The 19,846-nt window shown below is 33.7% G+C and overlaps 16 non-coding genes across 16 annotated transcripts; all 16 read left to right on the top strand.

Annotated features, from left to right (window-relative positions):
• Positions 1 to 1,298: 1,298 nt before the first annotated feature.
• TRNAL-UAG (transfer RNA leucine (anticodon UAG)) lies at positions 1,299 to 1,380 on the top strand. The gene has a single exon. It is a non-coding gene; the product is annotated as a tRNA-Leu (tRNA).
• A 231-nt stretch (positions 1,381 to 1,611) lies between these two features.
• On the top strand, positions 1,612 to 1,693 carry TRNAL-AAG (transfer RNA leucine (anticodon AAG)). The gene has a single exon. It is a non-coding gene; the product is annotated as a tRNA-Leu (tRNA).
• Positions 1,694 to 3,970: 2,277 nt separating this feature from the next.
• On the top strand, positions 3,971 to 4,052 carry TRNAL-UAG (transfer RNA leucine (anticodon UAG)). Its single transcript has one exon. It is a non-coding gene; the product is annotated as a tRNA-Leu (tRNA).
• Positions 4,053 to 5,619: 1,567 nt separating this feature from the next.
• Positions 5,620 to 5,701, top strand: TRNAL-AAG (transfer RNA leucine (anticodon AAG)). Its single transcript has one exon. It is a non-coding gene; the product is annotated as a tRNA-Leu (tRNA).
• A 932-nt stretch (positions 5,702 to 6,633) lies between these two features.
• On the top strand, positions 6,634 to 6,715 carry TRNAL-UAG (transfer RNA leucine (anticodon UAG)). The gene has a single exon. It is a non-coding gene; the product is annotated as a tRNA-Leu (tRNA).
• Positions 6,716 to 7,969: 1,254 nt separating this feature from the next.
• Positions 7,970 to 8,051, top strand: TRNAL-UAG (transfer RNA leucine (anticodon UAG)). Its single transcript has one exon. It is a non-coding gene; the product is annotated as a tRNA-Leu (tRNA).
• Positions 8,052 to 9,305: 1,254 nt separating this feature from the next.
• Positions 9,306 to 9,387, top strand: TRNAL-UAG (transfer RNA leucine (anticodon UAG)). Its single transcript has one exon. It is a non-coding gene; the product is annotated as a tRNA-Leu (tRNA).
• Positions 9,388 to 10,328: 941 nt separating this feature from the next.
• On the top strand, positions 10,329 to 10,410 carry TRNAL-UAG (transfer RNA leucine (anticodon UAG)). The gene has a single exon. It is a non-coding gene; the product is annotated as a tRNA-Leu (tRNA).
• A 1,254-nt stretch (positions 10,411 to 11,664) lies between these two features.
• On the top strand, positions 11,665 to 11,746 carry TRNAL-UAG (transfer RNA leucine (anticodon UAG)). Its single transcript has one exon. It is a non-coding gene; the product is annotated as a tRNA-Leu (tRNA).
• Positions 11,747 to 11,977: 231 nt separating this feature from the next.
• Positions 11,978 to 12,059, top strand: TRNAL-UAG (transfer RNA leucine (anticodon UAG)). Its single transcript has one exon. It is a non-coding gene; the product is annotated as a tRNA-Leu (tRNA).
• Positions 12,060 to 14,023: 1,964 nt separating this feature from the next.
• Positions 14,024 to 14,105, top strand: TRNAL-UAG (transfer RNA leucine (anticodon UAG)). The gene has a single exon. It is a non-coding gene; the product is annotated as a tRNA-Leu (tRNA).
• A 231-nt stretch (positions 14,106 to 14,336) lies between these two features.
• On the top strand, positions 14,337 to 14,418 carry TRNAL-UAG (transfer RNA leucine (anticodon UAG)). Its single transcript has one exon. It is a non-coding gene; the product is annotated as a tRNA-Leu (tRNA).
• A 1,254-nt stretch (positions 14,419 to 15,672) lies between these two features.
• On the top strand, positions 15,673 to 15,754 carry TRNAL-UAG (transfer RNA leucine (anticodon UAG)). Its single transcript has one exon. It is a non-coding gene; the product is annotated as a tRNA-Leu (tRNA).
• A 1,254-nt stretch (positions 15,755 to 17,008) lies between these two features.
• Positions 17,009 to 17,090, top strand: TRNAL-AAG (transfer RNA leucine (anticodon AAG)). Its single transcript has one exon. It is a non-coding gene; the product is annotated as a tRNA-Leu (tRNA).
• Positions 17,091 to 18,473: 1,383 nt separating this feature from the next.
• On the top strand, positions 18,474 to 18,555 carry TRNAL-UAG (transfer RNA leucine (anticodon UAG)). Its single transcript has one exon. It is a non-coding gene; the product is annotated as a tRNA-Leu (tRNA).
• A 231-nt stretch (positions 18,556 to 18,786) lies between these two features.
• On the top strand, positions 18,787 to 18,868 carry TRNAL-AAG (transfer RNA leucine (anticodon AAG)). Its single transcript has one exon. It is a non-coding gene; the product is annotated as a tRNA-Leu (tRNA).
• The last annotated feature ends 978 nt before the right edge of the window (positions 18,869 to 19,846 follow it).

Genomic DNA, 19,846 nt, shown 5'->3' with positions numbered 1-19,846 from the left:
CTGTTTTGGAAAAGACAGTTTTAGACTTTAGTTTAGAGACTTACCTAAATTTTAACAGACTTGTGGGTTCAAATGCCACTAGTATGAGTTCTTTTAAACCTTTTTATCTTATTCTTATAATTATGCTAACATGCAAAATTAGCATATGCTTTAAACCCACTGCTGCCAGTATTATGAGTTCTTGAAATGTTTTTGTACTTATTCTTATGATTTTGCTAACATGCAAATTAGCATGTGATTTAATCTTCTTTTGTATTTGCATGATTTTCCAGTTTTCAGTTCAGATAAAGACTGTTGAAAGAATCCTTGCTTTTTTCTAATGTTTAGAGACATGCCCATTCAAATCCCACTGCTGCCATTATTATGAGGTTTTGAGAACCCTTTGATCTAATTCTGAGGATTTTGTATTTCCATGAGTGTGTGCATTTCTGTTTTGGAAAGACAGTTATAGACTTTAGTTTAGAGACTTACCTAAATTTTAACAGACTTGTGGGTTCAAATGCCACTAGTATGAGTTCTTTTAAACCTTTTTATCTTATTCTTATAATTATGCTAACATGCAAAATTAGCATATGCTTGAAACCCACTGCTGCCAGTATTATGAGTTCTTGAAATGTTTTTGTACTTATTCTTATGATTTTGCTAACATGCAAATTAGCATGTGATTTAATCTTCTTTTGTATTTGCATGATTTTCCAGTTTTCAGTTCAGATAAAGACTGTTGAAAGAATCCTTGCTTTTTTCTAATGTTTAGAGACATGCCCATTCAAATCCCACTGCTGCCATTATTATGAGGTTTTGAGAACCCTTTGATCTAATTCTTATGATTTTGTATTTTCATGAGTGTGTTAATTTCTGTTTAGGAAAAGACAGTTGAAAGAATCATTGATTTTTCCTATTGTTAAGAGACTTACCCATATTCCAACAGACTTGTGAGTTCAAATCCCACTGCTGCCACTAGTATGAGTTCTTTTAAACCTTTTTATCTCATTCTTATAATTATGCTAACATGCAAAATTAGCATATGCTTTAATCTCACTTCTGCCAGTATTATGAGATCTTGAAATGTTTTTGTACTTATTCTTATGATTTTGCTAGCATGCAAATTAGCATGTGATATAATCTTCTTTTGTATTTGTATGATTTAGCAGTTTTCAGTTAAGATAAAGACCGTTGATAGAATCTTTGTTTTTGCCTAATGTTTAGAGACATGCCCATTTTCCAAAATGTACTAATTTTAAATGTTGTCAAATGTACTTCACTTTCTCTAAGGAAGCTTAATTATCCATGCTGTTTAAGGTAGCATGGCCGAGTGGTCTAAGGCGCTGGATTTAGGCTCCAGTCTCTTTGGAGGCGTGGGTTCAAATCCCACTGCTGCCAACATATTGAGATTTTGAAAACCTTTTCAGCTTATATTTATGATTTTGCTAACAGAAAAATTAGCATATTTTTGTATGAGTGCGTGCTTTGCTTTTTTGGAAAAGACAAAAGATAGAATCATTGCTTTTTCCTTTTTGTTTAGAGACCTATCCATTTTCCACAATGCACAAGTTTAAAATGTAGTCAGATACACTAAACTTACTCTAAGGAAGCTCTTTTAATGATGCATTAGGTAGCATGGCCGAGCGGTCTAAGGCGCTGGATTAAGGCTCCAGTCTCTTCGGAGGCGTGGGTTCAAATCCCACTGCTGCCAGTATTATGAGGTTTTGAGAACCCTTTGATCTAATTCTGAGGATTTTGTATTTCCATGAGTGTGTGCATTTCTGTTTTGGAAAAGACAGTTTTAGACTTTAGTTTAGAGACTTACCTAAATTTTAACAGACTTGTGGGTTCAAATGCCACTAGTATGAGTTCTTTTAAACCTTTTTATCTTATTCTTATAATTATGCTAACATGCAAAATTAGCATATGCTTTAAACCCACTGCTGCCAGTATTATGAGATCTTGAAATGTTTTTGTACTTATTCTTATGATTTTGCTAACATGCAAATTAGCATGTGATTTAATCTTCTTTTGTATTTGCATGATTTTCTAGTTTTCAGTTCAGATAAAGACTGTTGAAAGAATCCTTGCTTTTTTCTAATGTTTAGAGACATGCCCATTCAAATCCCACTGCTGCCATTATTATGAGGTTTTGAGAACCCTTTGATCTAATTCTTATGATTTTGTATTTTCATGAGTGTGTTAATTTCTGTTTAGGAAAAGACAGTTGAAAGAATCATTGATTTTTCCTATTGTTAAGAGACTTACCCATATTCCAACAGACTTGTGAGTTCAAATCCCACTGCTGCCACTAGTATGAGTTCTTTTAAACCTTTTTATCTCATTCTTATAATTATGCTAACATGCAAAATTAGCATATGCTTTAATCTCACTTCTGCCAGTATTATGAGATCTTGAAATGTTTTTGTACTTATTCTTATGATTTTGCTAGCATGCAAATTAGCATGTGATATAATCTTCTTTTGTATTTGTATGATTTAGCAGTTTTCAGTTAAGATAAAGACCGTTGATAGAATCTTTGTTTTTGCCTAATGTTTAGAGACATGCCCATTTTCCAAAATGTAGTAATTTTAAATGTTGTCAAATGTACTTCACTTTCTCTAAGGAAGCTTAAGTAACCATGCTGTTTAAGGTAGCATGGCCAAGTGGTCTAAGGCGCTGGATTTAGGCTTCAGTCTCTTTGGAGGCGTGGGTTCAAATCCCACTGCTGCCAACATATTGAGGTTTTGAAAACCTTTTCAGCTTATATTTATGATTTTGCTAACAGAAAAATTAGCATATTTTTGTATGAGTGCGTGCTTTGCTTTTTTGGAAAAGACAAAAGATAGAATCATTGCTTTTTCCTTTTTGTTTAGAGACCTATCCATTTTCCACAATGCACAAGTTTAAAATGTAGTCAGATACACTAAACTTACTCTAAGGAAGCTCTTTTAATGATGCATTAGGTCGCATGGCCGAGCGGTCTAAGTCGCTGGATTAAGGCTCCAGTCTCTTCGGAGGCGTGTGTTCAAATCCCACTGCTGCCAGTATTATGAGGTTTTGAGAACCCTTTGATCTAATTCTGAGGATTTTGTATTTCCATGAGTGTGTGCATTTCTGCTTTGGAAAAGACAGTTTTAGACTTTAGTTTAGAGACTTACCTAAATTTTAACAGACTTGTGGGTTCAAATGCCACTAGTATGAGTTCTTTTAAACCTTTTTATCTTATTCTTATAATTATGCTAACATGCAAAATTAGCATATGCTTTAAACCCACTGCTGCCAGTATTATGAGTTCTTGAAATGTTTTTGTACTTATTCTTATGATTTTGCTAACATGCACATTAGCATGTGATTTAATCTTCTTTTGTATTTGCATGATTTTCCAGTTTTCAGTTCAGATAAAGACTGTTGAAAGAATCCTTGCTTTTTTCTAATGTTTAGAGACATGCCCATTCAAATCCCACTGCTGCCATTATTATGAGGTTTTGAGAACCCTTTGATCTAATTCTTATGATTTTGTATTTTCATGAGTGTGTTAATTTCTGTTTAGGAAAAGACAGTTGAAAGAATCATTGATTTTTCCTATTGTTAAGAGACTTACCCATATTCCAACAGACTTGTGAGTTCAAATCCCACTGCTGCCACTAGTATGAGTTCTTTTAAACCTTTTTATCTCATTCTTATAATTATGCTAACATGCAAAATTAGCATATGCTTTAATCTCACTGCTGCCAGGATTATGAGATCTTGAAATGTTTTTGTACTTATTCTTATGATTTTGCTAGCATGCAAATTAGCATGTGATATAATCTTCTTTTGTATTTGTATGATTTAGCAGTTTTCAGTTAAGATAAAGACCGTTGATAGAATCTTTGTTTTTGCCTAATGTTTAGAGACATGACCATTTTCCAAAATGTACTAATTTTAAATGTTGTCAAATGTACTTCACTTTCTCTAAGGAAGCTTAATTAACCATGCTGTTTAAGGTAGCATGGCCGAGTGGTCTAAGGCGCTGGATTTAGGCTCCAGTCTCTTTGGAGGCGTGGGTTCAAATCCCACTGCTGCCAACATATTGAGGTTTTGAAAACCCTTTCAGCTTATATTTATGATTTTGCTAATAGAAAAATTAGCATATTTTTGTATGAGCGCGTGCTTTGCTTTTTTGGAAAAGACAAAAGATAGAATCATTGCTTTTTCCTTTTTGTTTAGAGACCTATCCATTTTCCACAATGCACAAGTTTAAAATGTAGTCAGATACACTAAACTTACTCTCAGGAAGCTCTTTTAATGATGCATTAGGTAGCATGGCCGAGCAGTCTAAGGCGCTGGATTAAGGCTCCAGTCTCTTCGGAGGCGTGTGTTCAAATCCCACTGCTGCCAGTATTATGAGGTTTTGAGAACCCTTTGATCTAATTCTGAGGATTTTGTATTTCCATGAGTGTGTGCATTTCTGTTTTGGAAAAGACAGTTTTAGACTTTAGTTTAGAGACTTATCTAAATTTTAACAGACTTGTGGGTTCAAATGCCACTAGTATGAGTTCTTTTAAACCTTTTTATCTTATTCTTATAATTATGCTAACATGCAAAATTAGCATATGCTTTAAACCCACTGCTGCCAGTATTATGAGATCTTGAAATGTTTTTGTACTTATTCTTATGATTTTGCTAACATGCAAATTAGCATGTGATTTAATCTTCTTTTGTATTTGCATGATTTTCTAGTTTTCAGTTCAGATAAAGACTGTTGAAAGAATCCTTGCTTTTTTCTAATGTTTAGAGACATGCCCATTCAAATCCCACTGCTGCCATTATTATGAGGTTTTGAGAACCCTTTGATCTAATTCTTATGATTTTGTATTTTCATGAGTGTGTTAGTTTCTGTTTAGGAAAAGACAGTTGAAAGAATCATTGATTTTTCCTATTGTTAAGAGGCTTACCCATATTCCAACAGACTTGTGAGTTCAAATCCCACTGCTGCCACTAGTATGAGTTCTTTTAAACCTTTTTTTCTAATTCTTATAATTATGCTAACATGCAAAATTAGCATATGCTTTAATCTCACTGCTGCCAGTATTATGAGATCTTGAAATGTTTTTGTACTTATTCTTATGATTTTGCTAGCATGCAAATTAGCATGTGATATAATCTTCTTTTGTATTTGTATGATTTAGCAGTTTTCAGTTAAGATAAAGACCGTTGATAGAATCTTTGTTTTTGCCTAATGTTTAGAGACATGCCCATTTTCCAAAATGTACTAATTTTAAATGTTGTCAAATGTACTTCACTTTCTCTAAGGAAGCTTAATTAACCATGCTGTTTAAGGTAGCATGGCCGAGTGGTCTAAGGCGCTGGATTTAGGCTCCAGTCTCTTTGGAGGCGTGGGTTCAAATCCCACTACTGCCAACATATTGAGGTTTTGAAAACCTTTTCAGCTTATATTTATGATTTTGCTAATAGAAAAATTAGCATATTTTTGTATGAGTGCGTGCTTTGCTTTTTTGGAAAAGACAAAAGATAGAATCATTGCTTTTTCCTTTTTGTTTAGAGACCTATCCATTTTCCACAATGCACAAGTTTAAAATGTAGTCAGATACACTAAACTTACTCTCAGGAAGCTCTTTTAATGATGCATTAGGTAGCATGGCCGAGCGGTCTAAGGCGCTGGATTAAGGCTCCAGTCTCTTCGGAGGCGTGGGTTCAAATCCCACTGCTGCCAGTATTATGAGGTTTTGAGAACCCTTTGATCTAATTCTGAGGATTTTGTATTTCCATGAGTGTGTGCATTTCTGTTTTGGAAAAGACAGTTTTAGACTTTAGTTTAGAGACTTACCTAAATTTTAACAGACTTGTGGGTTCAAATGCCACTAGTATGAGTTCTTTTAAACCTTTTTATCTTATTCTTATAATTATGCTAACATGCAAAATTAGCATATGCTTTAAACCCACTGCTGCCAGTATTATGAGTTCTTGAAATGTTTTTGTACTTATTCTTATGATTTTGCTAACATGCACATTAGCATGTGATTTAATCTTCTTTTGTATTTGCATGATTTTCCAGTTTTCAGTTCAGATAAAGACTGTTGAAAGAATCCTTGCTTTTTTCTAATGTTTAGAGACATGCCCATTCAAATCCCACTGCTGCCATTATTATGAGGTTTTGAGAACCCTTTGATCTAATTCTTATGATTTTGTATTTTCATGAGTGTGTTAATTTCTGTTTAGGAAAAGACAGTTGAAAGAATCATTGATTATTCCTATTGTTAAGAGACTTACCCATATTCCAACAGACTTGTGAGTTCAAATGCCACTAGTATGAGTTCTTTTAAACCTTTTTATCTCATTCTTATAATTATGCTAACATGCAAAATTAGCATATGCTTTAATCTCACTGCTGCCAGTATTATGAGATCTTGAAATGTTTTTGTACTTATTCTTATGATTTTGCTAGCATGCAAATTAGCATGTGATATAATTTTCTTTTGTATTTGTATGATTTAGCAGTTTTCAGTTAAGATAAAGACCGTTGATAGAATCTTTGTTTTTGCCTAATGTTTAGAGACATGCCCATTTTCCAAAATGTACTAATTTTAAATGTTGTCAAATGTACTTCACTTTCTCTAAGGAAGCTTAATTAACCATGCTGTTTAAGGTAGCATGGCCGAGTGGTCTAAGGCGCTGGATTTAGGCTCCAGTCTCTTTGGAGGCGTGGGTTCAAATCCCACTGCTGCCAACATATTGAGGTTTTGAAAACCTTTTCAGCTTATATTTATGATTTTGCTAATAGAAAAATTAGCATATTTTTGTATGAGTGCGTGCTTTGCTTTTTTGGAAAAGACAAAAGATAGAATCATTGCTTTTTCCTTTTTGTTTAGAGACCTATCCATTTTCCACAATGCACAAGTTTAAAATGTAGTCAGATACACTAAACTTACTCTCAGGAAGCTCTTTTAATGATGCATTAGGTAGCATGGCCGAGCGGTCTAAGGCACTGGATTAAGGCTCCAGTCTCTTCGGAGGCGTGGGTTCAAATCCCACTGCTGCCAGTATTATGAGGTTTTGAGAACCCTTTGATCTAATTCTGAGGATTTTGTATTTCCATGAGTGTGTGCATTTCTGTTTTGGAAAAGACAGTTTTAGACTTTAGTTTAGAGACTTACCTAAATTTTAACAGACTTGTGGGTTCAAATGCCACTAGTATGAGTTCTTTTAAACCTTTTTATCTTATTCTTATAATTATGCTAACATGCAAAATTAGCATATGCTTTAAACCCACTGCTGCCAGTATTATGAGTTCTTGAAATGTTTTTGTACTTATTCTTATGATTTTGCTAACATGCACATTAGCATGTGATTTAATCTTCTTTTGTATTTGCATGATTTTCCAGTTTTCAGTTCAGATAAAGACTGTTGAAAGAATCCTTGCTTTTTTCTAATGTTTAGAGACATGCCCATTCAAATCCCACTGCTGCCATTATTATGAGGTTTTGAGAACCCTTTGATCTAATTCTTATGATTTTGTATTTTCATGAGTGTGTTAATTTCTGTTTAGGAAAAGACAGTTGAAAGAATCATTGATTTTTCCTATTGTTAAGAGACTTACCCATATTCCAACAGACTTGTGAGTTCAAATCCCACTGCTGCCACTAGTATGAGTTCTTTTAAACCTTTTTATCTCATTCTTATAATTATGCTAACATGCAAAATTAGCATATGCTTTAATCTCACTGCTGCCAGTATTATGAGATCTTGAAATGTTTTTGTACTTATTCTTATGATTTTGCTAGCATGCAAATTAGCATGTGATATAATCTTCTTTTGTATTTGTATGATTTAGCAGTTTTCAGTTAAGATAAAGACCGTTGATAGAATCTTTGTTTTTGCCTAATGTTTAGAGACATGACCATTTTCCAAAATGTACTAATTTTAAATGTTGTCAAATGTATTTCACTTTCTCTAAGGAAGCTTAATTAACCATGCTGTTTAAGGTAGCATGGCCGAGTGGTCTAAGGCGCTGGATTTAGGCTCCAGTCTCTTTGGAGGCGTGGGTTCAAATCCCACTGCTGCCAACATATTGAGGTTTTGAAAACCTTTTCAGCTTATATTTATGATTTTGCTAATAGAAAAATTAGCATATTTTTGTATGAGCGCGTGCTTTGCTTTTTTGGAAAAGACAAAAGATAGAATCATTGCTTTTTCCTTTTTGTTTAGAGACCTATCCATTTTCCACAATGCACAAGTTTAAAATGTAGTCAGATACACTAAACTTACTCTCAGGAAGCTCTTTTAATGATGCATTAGGTAGCATGGCCGAGCAGTCTAAGGCGCTGGATTAAGGCTCCAGTCTCTTCGGAGGCGTGGGTTCAAATCCCACTGCTGCCAGTATTATGAGGTTTTGAGAACCCTTTGATCTAATTCTGAGGATTTTGTATTTCCATGAGTGTGTGCATTTCTGTTTTGGAAAAGACAGTTTTAGACTTTAGTTTAGAGACTTACCTAAATTTTAACAGACTTGTGGGTTCAAATGCCACTAGTATGAGTTCTTTTAAACCTTTTTATCTTATTCTTATAATTATGCTAACATGCAAAATTAGCATATGCTTTAAACCCACTGCTGCCAGTATTATGAGATCTTGAAATGTTTTTGTACTTATTCTTATGATTTTGCTAACATGCAAATTAGCATGTGATTTAATCTTCTTTTGTATTTGCATGATTTTCTAGTTTTCAGTTCAGATAAAGACTGTTGAAAGAATCCTTGCTTTTTTCTAATGTTTAGAGATATGCCCATTCAAATCCCACTGCTGCCATTATTATGAGGTTTTGAGAACCCTTTGATCTAATTCTTATGATTTTGTATTTTCATGAGTGTGTTAGTTTCTGTTTAGGAAAAGACAGTTGAAAGAATCATTGATTTTTCCTATTGTTAAGAGACTTACCCATATTCCAACAGACTTGTGAGTTCAAATCCCATTGCTGCCACTAGTATGAGTTCTTTTAAACCTTTTTATCTCATTCTTATAATTATGCTAACATGCAAAATTAGCATATGCTTTAATCTCACTGCTGCCAGTATTATGAGATCTTGAAATGTTTTTGTACTTATTCTTATGATTTTGCTAGCATGCAAATTAGCATGTGATATAATCTTCTTTTGTATTTGTATGATTTAGCAGTTTTCAGTTAAGATAAAGACCGTTGATAGAATCTTTGTTTTTGCCTAATGTTTAGAGACATGCCCATTTTCCAAAATGTACTAATTTTAAATGTTGTCAAATGTACTTCACTTTCTCTAAGGAAGCTTAATTAACCATGCTGTTTAAGGTAGCATGGCCGAGTGGTCTAAGGCGCTGGATTTAGGCTCCAGTCTCTTTGGAGGCGTGGGTTCAAATCCCACTGCTGCCAACATATTGAGGTTTTGAGAACCCTTTGATCTAATTCTGAGGATTTTGTATTTCCATGAGTGTGTGCATTTCTGTTTTGGAAAAGACAGTTTTAGACTTTAGTTTAGAGACTTACCTAAATTTTAACAGACTTGTGGGTTCAAATGCCACTAGTATGAGTTCTTTTAAACCTTTTTATCTTATTCTTATAATTATGCTAACATGCAAAATTAGCATATGCTTTAAACCCACTGCTGCCAGTATTATGAGTTCTTGAAATGTTTTTGTACTTATTCTTATGATTTTGCTAACATGCACATTAGCATGTGATTTAATCTTCTTTTGTATTTGCATGATTTTCCAGTTTTCAGTTCAGATAAAGACTGTTGAAAGAATCCTTGCTTTTTTCTAATGTTTAGAGACATGCCCATTCAAATCCCACTGCTGCCATTATTATGAGGTTTTGAGAACCCTTTGATCTAATTCTTATGATTTTGTATTTTCATGAGTGTGTTAATTTCTGTTTAGGAAAAGACAGTTGAAAGAATCATTGATTTTTCCTATTGTTAAGAGACTTACCCATATTCCAACAGACTTGTGAGTTCAAATCCCACTGCTGCCACTAGTATGAGTTCTTTTAAACCTTTTTATCTCATTCTTATAATTATGCTAACATGCAAAATTAGCATATGCTTTAATCTCACTGCTGCCAGTATTATGAGATCTTGAAATGTTTTTGTACTTATTCTTATGATTTTGCTAGCATGCAAATTAGCATGTGATATAATCTTCTTTTGTATTTGTATGATTTAGCAGTTTTCAGTTAAGATAAAGACCGTTGATAGAATCTTTGTTTTTGCCTAATGTTTAGAGACATGACCATTTTCCAAAATGTACTAATTTTAAATGTTGTCAAATGTATTTCACTTTCTCTAAGGAAGCTTAATTAACCATGCTGTTTAAGGTAGCATGGCCGAGTGGTCTAAGGCGCTGGATTTAGGCTCCAGTCTCTTTGGAGGCGTGGGTTCAAATCCCACTGCTGCCAACATATTGAGGTTTTGAAAACCTTTTCAGCTTATATTTATGATTTTGCTAATAGAAAAATTAGCATATTTTTGTATGAGTGCGTGCTTTGCTTTTTTGGAAAAGACAAAAGATAGAATCATTGCTTTTTCCTTTTTGTTTAGAGACCTATCCATTTTCCACAATGCACAAGTTTAAAATATAGTCAGATACACTAAACTTACTCTCAGGAAGCTCTTTTAATGATGCATTAGGTAGCATGGCCGAGCGGTCTAAGGCGCTGGATTAAGGCTCCAGTCTCTTCGGAGGCGTGGGTTTAAATCCCACTGCTGCCAGTATTATGAGGTTTTGAGAACCCTTTGATCTAATTCTGAGGATTTTGTATTTCCATGAGTGTGTGCATTTCTGTTTTGGAAAAGACAGTTTTAGACTTTAGTTTAGAGACTTACCTAAATTTTAACAGACTTGTGGGTTCAAATGCCACTAGTATGAGTTCTTTTAAACCTTTTTATCTTATTCTTATAATTATGCTAACATGCAAAATTAGCATATGCTTTAAACCCACTGCTGCCAGTATTATGAGTTCTTGAAATGTTTTTGTACTTATTCTTATGATTTTGCTAACATGCAAATTAGCATGTGATTAAATCTTCTTTTGTATTTGCATGATTTTCCAGTTTTCAGTTCAGATAAAGACTGTTGAAAGAATCCTTGCTTTTTTCTAATGTTTAGAGACATGCCCATTCAAATCCCACTGCTGCCATTATTATGAGGTTTTGAGAACCCTTTGATCTAATTCTTATGATTTTGTATTTTCATGAGTGTGTTAATTTCTGTTTAGGAAAAGACAGTTGAAAGAATCATTGATTTTTCCTATTGTTAAGAGACTTACCCATATTCCAACAGACTTGTGAGTTCAAATCCCACTGCTGCCACTAGTATGAGTTCTTTTAAACCTTTTTATCTCATTCTTATAATTATGCTAACATGCAAAATTAGCATATGCTTTAATCTCACTGCTGCCAGTATTATGAGATCTTGAAATGTTTTTGTACTTATTCTTATGATTTTGCTAGCATGCAAATTAGCATGTGATATAATTTTCTTTTGTATTTGTATGATTTAGCAGTTTTCAGTTAAGATAAAGACCGTTGATAGAATCTTTGTTTTTGCCTAATGTTTAGAGACATGCCCATTTTCCAAAATGTACTAATTTTAAATGTTGTCAAATGTACTTCACTTTCTATAAGGAAGCTTAACTAACCATGCTGTTTAAGGTAGCATGGCCGAGTGGTCTAAGGCGCTGGATTTAGGCTCCAGTCTCATTGGAGGCGTGGGTTCAAATCCCACTGCTGCCAACATATTGAGGTTTTGAAAACCTTTTCAGCTTATATTTATGATTTTGCTAATAGAAAAATTAGCATATTTTTGTATGAGTGCGTGCTTTGCTTTTTTGGAAAAGACAAAAGATAGAATCATTGCTTTTTCCTTTTTGTTTAGAGACCTATCCATTTTCCACAATGCACAAGTTTAAAATGTAGTCAGATACACTAAACTTACTCTCAGGAAGCTCTTTTAATGATGCATTAGGTAGCATGGCCGAGTGGTCTAAGGCGTTGGATTTAGGCTCCAGTCTCTTTGGAGGCGTGGGTTCAAATCCCACTGCTGCCAGTGTTATGAGGTTTTGAGAACCCTTTGATCTAATTCTGAGGATTTTGTATTTCCATGAGTGTGTGCATTTCTGTTTTGGAAAAGACAGTTTTAGACTTTAGTTTAGAGACTTACCTAAATTTTAACAGACTTGTGGGTTCAAATGCCACTAGTATGAGTTCTTTTAAACCTTTTTATCTTATTCTTATAATTATGCTAACATGCAAAATTAGCATATGCTTTAAACCCACTGCTGCCAGTATTATGAGATCTTGAAATGTTTTTGTACTTATTCTTATGATTTTGCTAACATGCAAATTAGCATGTGATTTAATCTTCTTTTGTATTTGCATGATTTTCTAGTTTTCAGTTCAGATAAAGACTGTTGAAAGAATCCTTGCTTTTTTCTAATGTTTAGAGATATGCCCATTCAAATCCCACTGCTGCCATTATTATGAGGTTTTGAGAACCCTTTGATCTAATTCTTATGATTTTGTATTTTCATGAGTGTGTTAGTTTCTGTTTAGGAAAAGACAGTTGAAAGAATCATTGATTTTTCCTATTGTTAAGAGACTTACCCATATTCCAACAGACTTGTGAGTTCAAATCCCATTGCTGCCACTAGTATGAGTTCTTTTAAACCTTTTTATCTCATTCTTATAATTATGCTAACATGCAAAATTAGCATATGCTTTAATCTCACTGCTGCCAGTATTATGAGATCTTGAAATGTTTTTGTACTTATTCTTATGATTTTGCTAGCATGCAAATTAGCATGTGATATAATCTTCTTTTGTATTTGTATGATTTAGCAGTTTTCAGTTAAGATAAAGACCGTTGATAGAATCTTTGTTTTTGCCTAATGTTTAGAGACATGCCCATTTTCCAAAATGTACTAATTTTAAATGTTGTCAAATGTACTTCACTTTCTCTAAGGAAGCTTAACTAACCATGCTGTTTAAGGTAGCATGGCCGAGTGGTCTAAGGCGCTGTATTTAGGCTCCAGTCTCTTTGGAGGCGTGGGTTCAAATCCCACTGCTGCCAACATATTGAGGTTTTGAGAACCCTTTGATCTAATTCTGAGGATTTTGTATTTCCATGAGTGTGTGCATTTCTGTTTTGGAAAAGACAGTTTTAGACTTTAGTTTAGAGACTTACCTAAATTTTAACAGACTTGTGGGTTCAAATGCCACTAGTATGAGTTCTTTTAAACCTTTTTATCTTATTCTTATAATTATGCTAACATGCAAAATTAGCATATGCTTTAAACCCACTGCTGCCAGTATTATGAGTTCTTGAAATGTTTTTGTACTTATTCTTATGATTTTGCTAACATGCAAATTAGCATGTGATTAAATCTTCTTTTGTATTTGCATGATTTTCCAGTTTTCAGTTCAGATAAAGACTGTTGAAAGAATCCTTGCTTTTTTCTAATGTTTAGAGACATGCCCATTCAAATCCCACTGCTGCCATTATTATGAGGTTTTGAGAACCCTTTGATCTAATTCTTATGATTTTGTATTTTCATGAGTGTGTTAATTTCTGTTTAGGAAAAGACAGTTGAAAGAATCATTGATTTTTCCTATTGTTAAGAGACTTACCCATATTCCAACAGACTTGTGAGTTCAAATCCCACTGCTGCCACTAGTATGAGTTCTTTTAAACCTTTTTATCTCATTCTTATAATTATGCTAACATGCAAAATTAGCATATGCTTTAATCTCACTGCTGCCAGTATTATGAGATCTTGAAATGTTTTTGTACTTATTCTTATGATTTTGCTAGCATGCAAATTAGCATGTGATATAATTTTCTTTTGTATTTGTATGATTTAGCAGTTTTCAGTTAAGATAAAGACCGTTGATAGAATCTTTGTTTTTGCCTAATGTTTAGAGACATGCCCATTTTCCAAAATGTACTAATTTTAAATGTTGTCAAATGTACTTCACTTTCTATAAGGAAGCTTAACTAACCATGCTGTTTAAGGTAGCATGGCCGAGTGGTCTAAGGCGCTGGATTTAGGCTCCAGTCTCTTTGGAGGCGTGGGTTCAAATCCCACTGCTGCCAACATATTGAGGTTTTGAAAACCTTTTCAGCTTATATTTATGATTTTGCTAATAGAAAAATTAGCATATTTTTGTATGAGTGCGTGCTTTGCTTTTTTGGAAAAGACAAAAGATAGAATCATTGCTTTTTCCTTTTTGTTTAGAGACCTATCCATTTTCCACAATGCACAAGTTTAAAATGTAGTCAGATACACTAAACTTACTCTCAGGAAGCTCTTTTAATGATGCATTAGGTAGCATGGCCGAGTGGTCTAAGGCGTTGGATTTAGGCTCCAGTCTCTTTGGAGGCGTGGGTTCAAATCCCACTGCTGCCAGTGTTATGAGGTTTTGAGAACCCTTTGATCTAATTCTGAGGATTTTGTATTTCCATGAGTGTGTGCATTTCTGTTTTGGAAAAGACAGTTTTAGACTTTAGTTTAGAGACTTACCTAAATTTTAACAGACTTGTGGGTTCAAATGCCACTAGTATGAGTTCTTTTAAACCTTTTTATCTTATTCTTATAATTATGCTAACATGCAAAATTAGCATATGCTTTAAACCCACTGCTGCCAGTATTATGAGTTCTTGAAATGTTTTTGTACTTATTCTTATGATTTTGCTAACATGCAAATTAGCATGTGATTAAATCTTCTTTTGTATTTGCATGATTTTCCAGTTTTCAGTTCAGATAAAGACTGTTGAAAGAATCCTTGCTTTTTTCTAATGTTTAGAGACATGCCCATTCAAATCCCACTGCTGCCATTATTATGAGGTTTTGAGAACCCTTTGATCTAATTCTTATGATTTTGTATTTTCATGAGTGTGTTAATTTCTGTTTAGGAAAAGACAGTTGAAAGAATCATTGATTTTTCCTATTGTTAAGAGACTTACCCATATTCCAACAGACTTGTGAGTTCAAATCCCACTGCTGCCACTAGTATGAGTTCTTTTAAACCTTTTTATCTCATTCTTATAATTATGCTAACATGCAAAATTAGCATATGCTTTAATCTCACTGCTGCCAGTATTATGAGATCTTGAAATGTTTTTGTACTTATTCTTATGATTTTGCTAGCATGCAAATTAGCATGTGATATAATTTTCTTTTGTATTTGTATGATTTAGCAGTTTTCAGTTAAGATAAAGACCGTTGATAGAATCTTTGTTTTTGCCTAATGTTTAGAGACATGCCCATTTTCCAAAATGTACTAATTTTAAATGTTGTCAAATGTACTTCACTTTCTATAAGGAAGCTTAACTAACCATGCTGTTTAAGGTAGCATGGCCGAGTGGTCTAAGGCGCTGTATTTAGGCTCCAGTCTCTTTGGAGGCGTGGGTTCAAATCCCACTGCTGCCAACATATTGAGGTTTTGAAAACCTTTTCAGCTTATATTTATGATTTTGCTAATAGAAAAATTAGCATATTTTTGTATGAGTGCGTGCTTTGCTTTTTTGGAAAAGACAAAAGATAGAATCATTGCTTTTTCCTTTTTGTTTAGAGACCTATCCATTTTCCACAATACACAAGTTTAAAATGTAGTCAGATACACTAAACTTACTCTCAGGAAGCTCTTTTAATGATGCATTAGGTAGCATGGCCGAGTGGTCTAAGGCGTTGGATTTAGGCTCCAGTCTCTTTGGAGGCGTGGGTTCAAATCCCACTGCTGCCAGTATTATGAGGTTTTGAGAACACTTTGATCTAATTCTGAGGATTTTGTATTTCCATGAGTGTGTGCATTTCTGTTTTGGAAAAGACAGTTTTAGACTTTAGTTTAGAGACTTACCTAAATTTTAACAGACTTGTGGGTTCAAATGCCACTAGTATGAGTTCTTTTAAACCTTTTTATCTTATTCTTATAATTATGCTAACATGCAAAATTAGCATATGCTTTAAACCCACTGCTGCCAGTATTATGAGATCTTGAAATGTTTTTGTACTTATTCTTATGATTTTGCTAACATGCAAATTAGCATGTGATTTAATCTTCTTTTGTATTTGCATGATTTTGCAGTTTTCAGTTCAGATAAAGACTGTTGAAAGAATCCTTGCTTTTTTCTAATGTTTAGAGACATGCCCATTCAAATCCCACTGCTGCCATTATTATGAGGTTTTGAGAACCCTTTGATCTAATTCTTATGATTTTGTATTTTCATGAGTGTGTTAATTTCTGTTTAGGAAAAGACAGTTGAAAGAATCATTGATTTTTCCTATTGTTAAGAGACGTACCCATATTCCAACAGACTTGTGAGTTCAAATCCCACTGCTGCCACTAGTATGAGTTCTTTTAAACCTTTTTATCTCATTCTTATAATTATGCTAACATGCAAAATTAGCATATGCTTTAATCTCACTGCTGCCAGTATAATGAGATCTTGAAATGTTTTTGTACTTATTCTTATGATTTTGCTAGCATGCAAATTAGCATGTGATATAATCTTCTTTTGTATTTGTATGATTTAGCAGTTTTCAGTTAAGATAAAGACCGTTGATAGAATCTTTGTTTTTGCCTAATGTTTAGAGACATGCCCATTTTCCAAAATGTACTAATTTTAAATGTTGTCAAATGTACTTCACTTTCTCTAAGGAAGCTTAATTAACCATGCTGTTTAAGGTAGCATGGCCGAGTGGTCTAAGGCGCTGGATTTAGGCTTCAGTCTCTTTGGAGGCGTGGGTTCAAATCCCACTGCTGCCAACATATTGAGGTTTTGAAAACCTTTCCAGCTTATATTTATGATTTTGCTAATAGAAAAATTAGCATATTTTTGTATGAGTGCGTGCTTTGCTTTTTTGGAAAAGACAAAAGATAGAATCATTGCTTTTTCCTTTTTGTTTAGAGACCTATCCATTTTCCACAATGCACAAGTTTAAAATGTAGTCAGATACACTAAACTTACTCTAAGGAAGCTCTTTTAATGATGCATTAGGTAGCATGGCCGAGCGGTTTAAGGCGCTGGATTAAGGCTCCAGTCTCTTCGGAGGCGTGGGTTCAAATCCCACTGCTGCCAGTATTATGAGGTTTTGAGAACCCTTTGATCTAATTCTGAGGATTTTGTATTTCCATGAGTGTGTGCATTTCTGTTTTGGAAAAGACAGTTGAAAGAATCATTGATTGTTCCTATTGTTTAGAGACTTACCTAAATTTTAACAGACTTGTGGGTTCAAATGCCACTAGTATGAGTTCTTTTAAACCTTTTTATCTTATTCTTATAATTATGCTAACATGCAAAATTAGCATATGCTTTAAACCCACTGCTGCCAGTATTATGAGATCTTGAAATGTTTTTGTACTTATTCTTATGATTTTGCTAACATGCAAATTAGCATGTGATTTAATCTTCTTTTGTATTTGCATGATTTTCCAGTTTTCAGTTCAGATAAAGACTGTTGAAAGAATCCTTGCTTTTTTCTAATGTTTAGAGACATGCCCATTCAAATCCCACTGCTGCCATTATTATGAGGTTTTGAGAACCCTTTGATCTAATTCTGAGGATTTTGTATTTCCATGAGTGTGTGCATTTCTGTTTTGGAAAGACAGTTATAGACTTTAGTTTAGAGACTTACCTAAATTTTAACAGACTTGTGGGTTCAAATGCCACTAGTATGAGTTCTTTTAAACCTTTTTATCTTATTCTTATAATTATGCTAACATGCAAAATTAGCATATGCTTGAAACCCACTGCTGCCAGTATTATGAGTTCTTGAAATGTTTTTGTACTTATTCTTATGATTTTGCTAACATGCAAATTAGCATGTGATTTAATCTTCTTTTGTATTTGCATGATTTTCCAGTTTTCAGTTCAGATAAAGACTGTTGAAAGAATCCTTGCTTTTTTCTAATGTTTAGAGACATGCCCATTCAAATCCCACTGCTGCCATTATTATGAGGTTTTGAGAACCCTTTGATCTAATTCTTATGATTTTGTATTTTCATGAGTGTGTTAATTTCTGTTTAGGAAAAGACAGTTGAAAGAATCATTGATTTTTCCTATTGTTAAGAGACTTACCCATATTCCAACAGACTTGTGAGTTCAAATCCCACTGCTGCCACTAGTATGAGTTCTTTTAAACCTTTTTATCTCATTCTTATAATTATGCTAACATGCAAAATTAGCATATGCTTTAATCTCACTTCTGCCAGTATTATGAGATCTTGAAATGTTTTTGTACTTATTCTTATGATTTTGCTAGCATGCAAATTAGCATGTGATATAATCTTCTTTTGTATTTGTATGATTTAGCAGTTTTCAGTTAAGATAAAGACCGTTGATAGAATCTTTGTTTTTGCCTAATGTTTAGAGACATGCCCATTTTCCAAAATGTACTAATTTTAAATGTTGTCAAATGTACTTCACTTTCTCTAAGGAAGCTTAATTATCCATGCTGTTTAAGGTAGCATGGCCGAGTGGTCTAAGGCGCTGGATTTAGGCTCCAGTCTCTTTGGAGGCGTGGGTTCAAATCCCACTGCTGCCAACATATTGAGATTTTGAAAACCTTTTCAGCTTATATTTATGATTTTGCTAACAGAAAAATTAGCATATTTTTGTATGAGTGCGTGCTTTGCTTTTTTGGAAAAGACAAAAGATAGAATCATTGCTTTTTCCTTTTTGTTTAGAGACCTATCCATTTTCCACAATGCACAAGTTTAAAATGTAGTCAGATACACTAAACTTACTCTAAGGAAGCTCTTTTAATGATGCATTAGGTAGCATGGCCGAGCGGTCTAAGGCGCTGGATTAAGGCTCCAGTCTCTTCGGAGGCGTGGGTTCAAATCCCACTGCTGCCAGTATTATGAGGTTTTGAGAACCCTTTGATCTAATTCTGAGGATTTTGTATTTCCATGAGTGTGTGCATTTCTGTTTTGGAAAAGACAGTTTTAGACTTTAGTTTAGAGACTTACCTAAATTTTAACAGACTTGTGTGTTCAAATGCCACTAGTATGAGTTCTTTTAAACCTTTTTATCTTATTCTTATAATTATGCTAACATGCAACATTAGCATATGCTTTAAACCCACTGCTGCCAGTATTATGAGTTCTTGAAATGTTTTTGTACTTATTCTTATGATTTTGCTAACATGCAAATTAGCATGTGATTTAATCTTCTTTTGTATTTGCATGATTTTCCAGTTTTCAGTTCAGATAAAGACTGTTGAAAGAATCCTTGCTTTTTTCTAATGTTTAGAGACATGCCCATTCAAATCCCACTGCTGCCATTATTATGAGGTTTTGAGAACCCTTTGATCTAATTCTTATGATTTTGTATTTTCATGAGTGTGTTAATTTCTGTTTAGGAAAAGACAGTTGAAAGAATCATTGATTTTTCCTATTGTTAAGAGACTTACCCATATTCCAACAGACTTGTGAGTTCAAATCCCACTGCTGCCACTAGTATGAGTTCTTTTAAACCTTTTTATCTCATTCTTATAATTATGCTAACATGCAAAATTAGCATATGCTTTAATCTCACTGCTGCCAGTATTATGAGATCTTGAAATGTTTTTGTACTTATTCTTATGATTTTGCTAGCATGCAAATTAGCATGTGATATAATTTTCTTTTGTATTTGTATGATTTAGCAGTTTTCAGTTAAGATAAAGACCGTTGATAGAATCTTTGTTTTTGCCTAATGTTTAGAGACATGCCCATTTTCCAAAATGTACTAATTTTAAATGTTGTCAAATGTACTTCACTTTCTCTAAGGAAGCTTAATTAACCATGCTGTTTAAGGTAGCATGGCCGAGTGGTCTAAGGCGCTGGATTTAG

The sequence above is a fragment of the Ranitomeya variabilis genome, chromosome 5, assembly GCF_051348905.1.
Source record: "Ranitomeya variabilis isolate aRanVar5 chromosome 5, aRanVar5.hap1, whole genome shotgun sequence".
Lineage (NCBI taxonomy): Eukaryota > Metazoa > Chordata > Amphibia > Anura > Dendrobatidae > Ranitomeya > Ranitomeya variabilis.
Note: the sequence above shows the minus strand (reverse complement) of the source record. Positions and strands in the feature narration are given on the sequence as shown.